This window comes from Ruditapes philippinarum, unplaced genomic scaffold (genome assembly GCF_026571515.1).
Source record: "Ruditapes philippinarum isolate M1 unplaced genomic scaffold, ASM2657151v2 ctg1548_1_1_1_1, whole genome shotgun sequence".
Taxonomy (NCBI): domain Eukaryota; kingdom Metazoa; phylum Mollusca; class Bivalvia; order Venerida; family Veneridae; genus Ruditapes; species Ruditapes philippinarum.
Window position 1 is genome coordinate 104,487 of NW_026859508.1, and position 10,679 is coordinate 115,165.

Consider the following 10,679-nt stretch of genomic DNA (forward strand, 5'->3'; position numbering starts at 1 on the left):
ACTCATTTTTTTAAAGTCAAATAAACATTGAATTGACTATAAGTGTTGCAATTAGTCTTATAGCCAATTTACTACAGTTAAACACTGGAAAGCATTGGTGGCACTATACAAAAACAAATTGGTTTATAATCTCACAACCTTCACCTTTATGACATTCTGAGACCCAAACAAATTCAGCGCCTTCTGTGCTTTGTTTGTTCTACTACGTTACGGATCCGCAGGCTGGTCTGGATCCATGCTGAATGACGGAACAAATAGAGGACGTCAGCATGACAAAGATGTTTAGCTCTCGTTACGTATATCCTATTTTTATTAGTAAATTCTTTTGGAATTAATGATTAACAAAAGTCTGCTGAGAAACCTAAACTGGGATCAATGTCTGAGTGAGTTCAATTACAAGTGTAATTATGTTTTGTTTGTATTTACTATTTTTATATAAAATGAATATCCATCTTGTTGCTTTTTCATTAAATGTTCATTATTTTTAAAGCAGTTTATGCAAATTTTAAAGAAATTTTTGAAAATGTTTTTTAAAGTTAAATATAATTGTAAAGTGAACAAAGATATTAATTTAAACATTGCAAACGTCGCTTACAGGCGACGTAAATTGCCGAAAAGGGGTTAAAATATGGAAAAATAACCCTTAGTATTAGTTTTGCGTTAGTAACGCAATAGAAATATGGTGATGAGTACAGCAAAATCATTCATAAATCGAATAGAACACATTTTACTTTTCTGAAAAAGTTAGCAAATTATTTTTAATTATATTAATGTTTTTGTTGAATTGTTTCGGCTCATTTGGAGGCGGTACAAGTCAACCCGGTCCTAAGTCAACCCGGCCTCAGGTGAATCCGGCCCCAAATTAGTCAATTCAATCTGATATCTGATCAACCCGGCCCTATTTTTATTATTATATATTTGCCACGAATTTTTCTTCATTAACTTACCGACATATTTATTATAGCCTAATTATGTTTTCAATAACTTTATTATATGGTTCATAATCTTCATTTGGTAAAGTTTTATTTTTTTGTAAATGTGAAACATTTTTTGAAAATCTTTTTTAATGTGTGTAATATAATTATATATCATTTAAAGACAAAAGGGGAAATGAAAGAAGCAAAATATCGTCTAAAACATAATTTAATTTAATAAAAAATTCTCTGAAAATCAATTTCGGGGCCAGATTGACCGATTTTGGGACCGGGTTAACCTATTTTGGGAACGGATTAACCGGTTTTGGGGCCGCATTGACCAAATAAGAATAATGATGTGGGCCGGATTGACTAATTTTAAGGCCGGGTTGACTAATTTTGGGGCCGGGTTGACTTGAGGCCGGGTTTACTTGGGGCCAGGTTGACTGTAATTCATTTAGAGGTATGCCGCTTTAAATGCAAAATCACTTGTAACCATTTTTTAAAACATCCGGAAGAATGCAAAACATAGAAGGGTAAACGAGTTGTGTTATTTGTCTAGTTCTAGTTGTGGCTATATAATGTCAGATTAACGCAGTAATTGTATCTCATCGCAAAAATAATCGCAAATGTATAACCTTGTCCAAACTCCGAGAGAACTTGCACTAATCTCACTACACAAATGTAGCTGATTGGGCTTTACTAGTCCAACAAGGTGTCCGCTATTCTGCTGAATAAAATTCAAAGTTGATCTTATTTAACGCATTGCTTACACGTTTATTTCATGCAATTCGGTTTGAAGTTGGATCGATGTTGTCAGAAATTACTTTAAAATATTTGTAATATTGGGATTGGCTTGTTATTTGAAATACTAATTTGTATGATTAACGTTTTGTTTCATGACTTCATTCAAGTAATGACATTGTTTACATTTAATTTTGTATTTTATGCACAGTTATATTTTCTGCAATAAATAATTTTATAAGTATTGATACACTGGCTCTGAATAACGTTTTTCAAGTGTTCTACAATAAGTCTATACTAGATAGATAGTACCACGTACAGAATCCCAAAATTATTTTCATCTTTCCATGTCAGATGTACTGCGCAATAGACTTGTTCCGGAATTAAGAATATTTTGTTGTTTTTCCGCATCTAATCCAGGGGAATAAATACTTCTACAGTTACAGCTTCGAAAATAAGCGCAATAATTTACTTAAGCCTGCGTCACATTACAAACGGTAACCGTTCGAGATGGAGGGTGAATAAACAGTAAAGGCAATATCATTATTGATTGTCATTGTGAACCTGATAGCATATATGAGCCGCGTCATGACAAAATCAACATAGTGCGTTTGCGTCCAGCATGGATCCAGACCAGCCTGCGCATCCGCGCAGTCTGATCAGGATCCATGCTGTCCGCTATCAGTTTCTCTACTTGTAATAGAGTTGGTAAGCGAACAGCATGGATCCTGATCAGACTGCGCGGATGCGCAGGCTGGTCTGGATCCATGCTGGTCGCAAATGCAATATGTTGGTTTTGTCGTGACGCGGCTCATTTCATTGTTTTCTCGGCTCGAAAGGTGTTTAGTCAGACTGACATTAAGTTTATATAACAACTTTCCTGCTTAACCGGTTGATAAAGAACTCTGGATCCCCTCCATGCATTATTTCCGGTACGTAAAGGGCACGCCTTCTTCGCATTAAATGGTTCAATGTGTTTGTCGAGACTCGAACACAAAGTGGTGATGGCCAAGTTTTCAAATTCACCGACTAAACTTTGTCATGAAAGCACCAATAACCCCTCCATGCATTATTTCGGGCACGTAAACGGCACCCCTTCTTCACATTAAATGGTTCAATGTCTTTATCGGGATTCGAACCCAAAGTTGTGATGGCCAAGTTTTCAAATTCACCAACTTAACTTTGTCACGGAGGCATCACTAACCTGTTTCAGCACGAATTATAACTCTTCTTTTACAAATGATTATTATATTTCCCTTTAATATCTAAAATGGGTAAACATAAATTCTTTTCGGAAACAACAACACTCATTATTCCTATTAATGTTTATTATATAAAAAGATATAAAATCAGTGTATAATAGCACATTTTGTTTAACAAACATGTAAATCAAATTAATAAAGAGTACAAAAGACCGATTTGAACACATGATAGTATAATAATGCAGTTATGTATCATAGTAATAAATTGAAACAATTCATTTGAACAGGTATACAATCAATGCCAAGCACATATGAGGCGTGTCACGTCAAAACCAACATAGTGGGTTTGCGACCAGCATGGATCCATGCTGTTCGCTGTCAGTTTCGGTACTTGTAATAGGGTTTGTAAGCGAACAGCATGGATCCTGATCAGACTGTGCAGGCTGGTCTGGATCCATGCTGGTCGCAAACCCACTATGTTGGTTTTGTCCTGACATGGCTCATATGTACATTTCTTCTTCATATAAAATCACATTTCTGTAGAAAGTAAAAATATGTTTTGTAATGTTGAAATAATGGATAACATCATAATAACCTGAAAAAAGTGCTGAATGTGAAAATAAATATGATAAATATAGCAAAATATAAACAAAAAGATTGGATTGTGAGATTTAATGGTATCCCTTGCAATAAGCTTGTTGAGAACTTGCAGTAACACTGAAAAAACCTCGCATCTCTTATATACAAGTGGTTTTGTTGTTAAAGCATACAGAAAGTGTTGTGATAGTTTAGTAGCATCTATATAATCACAGTGTTTGAACTCGCAATATTACAATTCTCAATATACCATTTTTGCTCCATAAGTCTGAAATTTCCATTTTCAATAGCTGATCTGACATGTATTTGTAATGCTCTTTTAATCTATGTTTCTTCATTCAAGGCAGATGTAAAATTCAATATCTGCCAATATAAATTAATTGGGGCAGTCACGGCACAAAAATCAATAATGAATGGCAGAAACAACTGAATATATTATTTGACAGCACATTAAAAACAGTAATAATGCCCTTGTCACCCATAAATGCCACCAACATTACTGTATCAGTCAAGCTTTAAGTTGAGAGTACATTGTAATGCTACAAAACCTTAGGGAAATTTTCCCAATCGAGATAATGCATTCAGTAATAGGCAAACATTTATGCAAGATATTCTAATAAATTTGTGTCCTTTTATCCTCACTGACAAAGGAAATATTAAAATAATGCACAAATATACGCTAAAATCATAGAGCAAAAAATCAAATTCAATAAAACTATTACATTAAATGTATATTGTGCTCATCCTTTTTTCTTCAACTTTTTTTATGGGAAATATTTCTTTAAAAAAGGAATTAAAATACTAGTATTTTTGTAAGTTTAAAAAATGGACATTAATATGAAAAAAGTTTTCTTGAAATTCACACCAATTTTTTTGAATGTGTCCTATTATAATATACAAGTAAAAATAAGTTTGAAAGTGATCTTTAAGAAATTACATTCCAGAGGATGGTCAACCTATCTGAATAAGCATCTTCGTAACATGGATGAAAATATTTCACATGATAAATCATAGTGATAAAGAAGCTCTTTAAATTATACTTATTCAAGACAATACAAGTTTCTACACATAAAGATGGACGGAAGTTAACAGTTATTGTAACAAGTCAGTTTTAACATGATCATCACAAAATACAGCACTTTTCATAAAAGGCTAATTGACAGAAACATTTCACAGACATTAAATATCAAAAGATTTGTTAAAAATAGGGGAAAATATCACTGAGAAATATCAACAGAAACAGACCTAAAGTTAATTTTTGAAGGAGGTTTGATTTAATTTTTATATCTCTATATGTCACACAGAGTATGAAAAATGAGCAGCCAGGACTCAAACCCAGTATCCTCTTTCCTGAAGCTAAACCCACTGAGTCTGGTACATCCAGTCACTTACAGTGAACAATGGTATATACAATACAGTAATATAATGTTAGCAAAGTAGTATGCCCTGCTTCAACTCTGTGGAATATACTCAAAACTCTAAAATTTTATGAATTAAATTTTTTTTTTATATTTTGGACAATAAATGTTTGCAATTTATCTAAATAAAATGAATATTTAGCAGAAATTTAAACAGAAATTCATGACTTTTTAACGTCACCAATTACTCAGACATGTTGCTATTGCAAAATAATTTCATTTTACAGTAAACTCTATTATTCATTAACAGATAATTGAATAAATGGATCAATATTTTGAAATTAATAAACTTCTATATTCTTAGAAAAAAATATCAACAACTGCTATAAATAAATATATAAATATATATAACAATGTTCATATATTTAATAACATATTTCAAAACAGTAAGTTACATATATAACAAAGTTTCAAGTGATATAAACTGAAAATGGTCAGAAAATACAAACACTATATTTGTAAGACCTGGAAAATTCAAGTAGTTAAAATAAAGAACACATGATATGATGTACATGTGTATGTAACATTTACAGTTGCTCCAGATCTTTGACAAAATTAAAAACATGGACTTGCTTATGAAGTGTAGGGAAAATATATTTTTAGCACCAGTAACCTTGACCCAATTAAAATGAAACATGACCTAAAAGTGTAGAAACTCATGAAAAACTAACACTATGATAAATTAAGATAACCCTAGCATCTCAGGTTATATAATATGTTATAATCATATATATCACCTTATAGTCATTTATATTATTACTCATAAAGATTCCCCCTGACAGGTTATATGGCCATATAAAAATAATAATAATGTTTTTTTTGTATAATTATATAACCAGAGTCCCAAGGCAAGGGTTATATTGCCAACAACCATTTTCATATGGCCATAGAACCTGTCAGGAATTTTATGATGAATTTATAAAACAGCAAACTTGATTTCTTAATAAATTTACAGCAGCCAAGTATAATATTATTAAACTATATAAATGTCACAATTATCCAATGAAAAGCAACATAACAAATGTGCAGTATTATAAATGGCCATATAATCCGACAAAAAACCAGCTATAACTCATAATGTACAGGTGTTAAGAGAAATGGCTAAATATTTTTTAACAACCTCTTCAGAGCAACCAATTTTCAGAGACAAATAAGTAGTTGCTAAGAGGAGTTGCTCTATGGAGTTTAAATTCTTTTGTGAAATTTCCTTTTGGGAAGTGTTGTAAAGAGGTCATTGCCCCACAGAGGGCTTCAATGTAAAAGTATGATGGATTGGCAAAATGAAGAAGAGACAAACTAACAACTGTATGCTTCATGTAAAAATTACACAGCACATAAAAAAGACCCTATATTAAATAGAAAGTAAAAGAGACATGGCTCTGCCTGGAATGTTTGAAAATATAAATACAAAATATGGTCATGAAATATATATATAGAGAGAGAGACAATTTTATAAATGCACTGTTTTAAAGTGATATGTAACCGGAAATTCAATACATAAAAAAGCTTCAAAAAATAAACTTTTAACAAATGTATAACAAGCACTCTCAAAAAAAAAATATCTTTCTTTAACAACACTCAAAATATTTGTAATCAGTAATTTATCAAAGAAGTAATTAAATATAACAAAATAAATTAGCTTCAAAAGTAAGCTCAACAGATTAACTAATATGCATCACAATTATTTCTTATTGTGTTTCTTTCATGTGAATTTACCAGATTTTCCCAAATTCAAATTACATGGAATTATGTATCCCATTGACCTTTTCGAAAACCTAGCTAAACACCATTCTCTGGTATGTTACTGATTAAGCTCTGGGGAATTACACCAAATGAAATACATAACACAGTTACATGATATTTCTATTTTTCTATCATTATTTTACTGTTAAAGGTGAAAAAAGTTGATGAGTTTGAAAAATATCAATGTTTCTTTTAATATATATCTTTTGCAAATTTTTCAAAAAATAAATTGTTTATTATGAAAATCAATTAAATTAAAACAGTCATAGTGGCATCTTTCATAATAAATAAAGATATTTTCTGCCTGAACTTGTGTATTTAGTTCATTACTTGTATGAAATTATTCATACAATGATATTTAATTATTTTCTTACAAAGAAATAACTGCTTAATTTCAGTTCAATTTAAAAAAATGACAAAAACATAGAGTTCACTTTTACACTCCATTAGGGTGAATTCCCCAGAGCTATGTACAGAAAGTACCGGAAAACAGTGTTTAGCTAGGTTTTTGAATTTGTGAATTCAGCAATATGAGTTAAATTTACGCTCACAATTTGTTGAATTTTGTTGTTCTTGCCACATGTTGTATAATAGGAAGGCATAAGTCTAATTAATACATCATTGCATCAAAGTAATCAAACATTTCTGTATATTCATAAACAAGAGGGCCATGATGGCCCTGAGGTCGCTCACCTGTATATAGGCCCCCCCACCCGGGCCAATTTTTACCCAAGGGCTTTTATTTGTTTATTTGAACAGACTTGGTAGACACCCATAAGAAGATGTTACATGCTAAACATCTAAGTTCTAGCTCATTGGGTTTTTTAAAAGAAGATTTTTAAAGTTTTTACTATACACATATAGTTAAAAACAATGACACCCCTGGGGCAGGGCCAGTTTTTGACCCCCGGGCCTTTATTTGAACAAACTTTGTTAGATATTTACTTAAAGATGTTTTCATGCTTAATATCTAAACTCTAGCTATTTGGGTTTTTTTACAAAGAAGATTTTTAAGTTTTTGCTATACACAGATAAGGAAAATCAATGACCCCCGGGCAGGGCCAGTTTTGACCCCAGGACTTTTATTTGATCATACTTGGTAGACACCCATTAGAACATGTTTTCATGCTAAATATCTTAGCTCTAGCTTATTGAGTTCTTTAAAAGAAGATTTTTTAAGTTTTTACTATATGCATATAGGGAAAATCAATGACCCCCTGGGGCGGGGCCAATTTTGACCCCAGGGCTTTTATTTGAACAAACTTGGTAGACACTCATTAGAAGATGTTTCATGCTAAATATCTTAGCTCTAGCTCTTTGGGTTCTTTCAAAGAAGATTTTTAAGTTTTTGCTTTACACAGATAAGAAAAATCAATGACCCCCCGGGCGGGGCCAGTTTTGACCCCCAGGACTTTTATTTGAACATACTTGGTAGACACCCATTAGAACACCCTTTGTTTCATGCTAAATATCTTAGCTCTAGCTTTATTGAGTTCTTTTAAAAGAAGATTTTTTAAGTTTTTACTATATGCATATAGGGAAAATTCAATGACCCCCTGGGGCGGGGCCAATTTTGACCCCAGGGCTTTTATTTGAACAAACTGGTAGACACTCATTAGAAGATGTTTCATGCTAAATATCTTAGCTCTAGCTCTTTGGGTTCTTTAAAAGAAGATTTTTTAATTTTTACTATATGCATTATAGGGAAAAATCTATGACCCCCTGGGGCGGGGTCAATTTTGACCCCAGGGCTTTTATTTGAACAAACTTGGTAGACATTCACTAGAAGATGTTTCATGCAAAATATCTAAGCTCTAGCTCTTATGGTTCTTTAAAAGAAGATTTTTTAAGTTTTTACTATATGCATATAGGGAAAATCAATGACCCCCCGGAGCGGGGCCCATTTTGACCCCTGGGTTTTAATTTGAACAAACTTGGTAGACACTCACTAGAAGATGTTTCATGCTTAATATCTTACCTCTAGCTCTTTGGGTTCTTTAAAAGAAGATTTTTAAGTTTTTACTATATGCATATAGGGAAAATCAATGGCCCCCTGGGGCGGGGCCAATTTTGACCCCAGGGCTTTTATTTTAACAAACTTGGTAGACATTCACTAGAAAATATTTCATGCTTAATATCTTAGCTATAGCTCTTACGGTTCTTTTAAAGAAGATTTTTTAAGTTTTTACTATATGCATATAGGGAAAATCAATGACCCCCCGGGGCGGGGCCAATTTTCACCCCAGGGCTTTTATTTGAACGAATTTGGTAGACACTCACTAGAAGATGTTTCATGCCAAATATCTAAGCTCTAGCTCTTAGGGTTGTTTAAAAGAAGATATTTAAAGATTTTTCTTTCGGTTGCCATGGCAACCAGAGTTCTGCATGGAATTAAGTTCTTTGAACAATTTTTAAAGGTGACCACCAAAGGAACATTCCTGTGAAGTTTGGATGAAATTGGCTCAGTGGTTTATGAGGAGATGTCATTTAAAGCAAAAGTTTACGGACGGACGCCGGACGGACGCCGGACGAAAAGCGATTACAAAAGCTCACCCTGTCACTTTGTGACAGGTGAGCTAAAAAACCAAAAACATTGCGTATTATGGACATAAAAAATTTATACAATAATAACATAAATATAAACAAGATTGCATTTGTAAACAAGAGGGCCATGATGGCCCTGTGTCTCTCACCAGAAACAACTGTTTTTCAGTGTTATTTTTCAAAGAACTTGCTGAAAGACCAGTCCAGCTCAACTTTTACTTGCCCTTCTAATTTAAATTATTGAAATATTTTGCCCTAATATTTTGGAGGCTTTGTTAGAAATATCTATGTTGCAAGTGTGTTCCCATGAGACTATGTAGAATAAAATAATGCAGAATAAACAGGTCTAGGATTTCATGATATTTACGGACAGTCTGTAAATTTTTGGACGAGCCATAATTTTACAGATTTTTGCATCTGTAAATTTACAGACATTAAGTAAGAAAAAAGAAGAAGCTGCATTAAAATTCAAAACCACAGGTTAAAATTAATAAGGTTACATACTATATGATTAAATGTAACAGTATGGTGAGATTCATGCGTCACGGAAAACACACAGCTATAATATTACCGCATCAAATGCAAAAGTACTGTGTCAAAAACGCAGAAAACGCTCTCTAGAGAAAACACTGCATGAAGTGATGTAATTAAGTGAATATGAATGAAACCAAATAAAGCTTGATACTAAGTTCTTATATATCTTGTATAATGTGCTTAAGTTATTTCATAAGAGGTCATGACCTCAATAATTTCATCAGCAAACAGCAGGTCATTCACATGTATGAAAGAAATTCCAGCAAGAGTTGTTTCCCTTTCATTAAACTATAATTTGAAGAAATGCCATGGTCTGGGGTATCTTAGCTTTAGCAATCCCTAAAAGGGGCCAATCAAATAAATATGAGCAATTTTTATAAGAGATACTATAAGAATGCTAATAACAAAGTTTGGTGATCATCCATCAATAAGTTTTCTGTAGAAAAAAGCTGTCTAAAGGTTTATATCATTTTTAGCTCCCTTGACCCCTAAAAGGGGGCCTATCAAATTAATATGAGCAAATTTGATAAAAGACTACCTAAGAATGCTACAGACAAAGTTTGGTGATCATCCATCAATTGGTTCTGTAGAAGATGTCTAAATGATTTTCTATTTTTAGGTCTAGAGACCCCTAAAAGGAACCAATCAAATTAATATGAGCAAATTTGATAAAAGACTACCCAAGAATGCTACAGACAAAGTTTGGTGATCATCCATCATATAGTTCTTTAGATATAGATGTTTAAAGTAATTTCTAATTTTAGCTTTAGCAAAAAGGGCCAATCAAATTGATATGAGCAAACTTGATAAAAGACTACCCAAAAATGATACAGACAAAGTTTGGTGATCATCCATCCATTAGTTCTGTAGAAGAAGATGTCTAAAGGTTTTTTTCTATTTTTAGCCCTAGAGACCCCTAAAAGGGGCCATTCAAATTAATATGAGCAAACTTGATAAAAGACTATCCAAGAACGCTACAGACA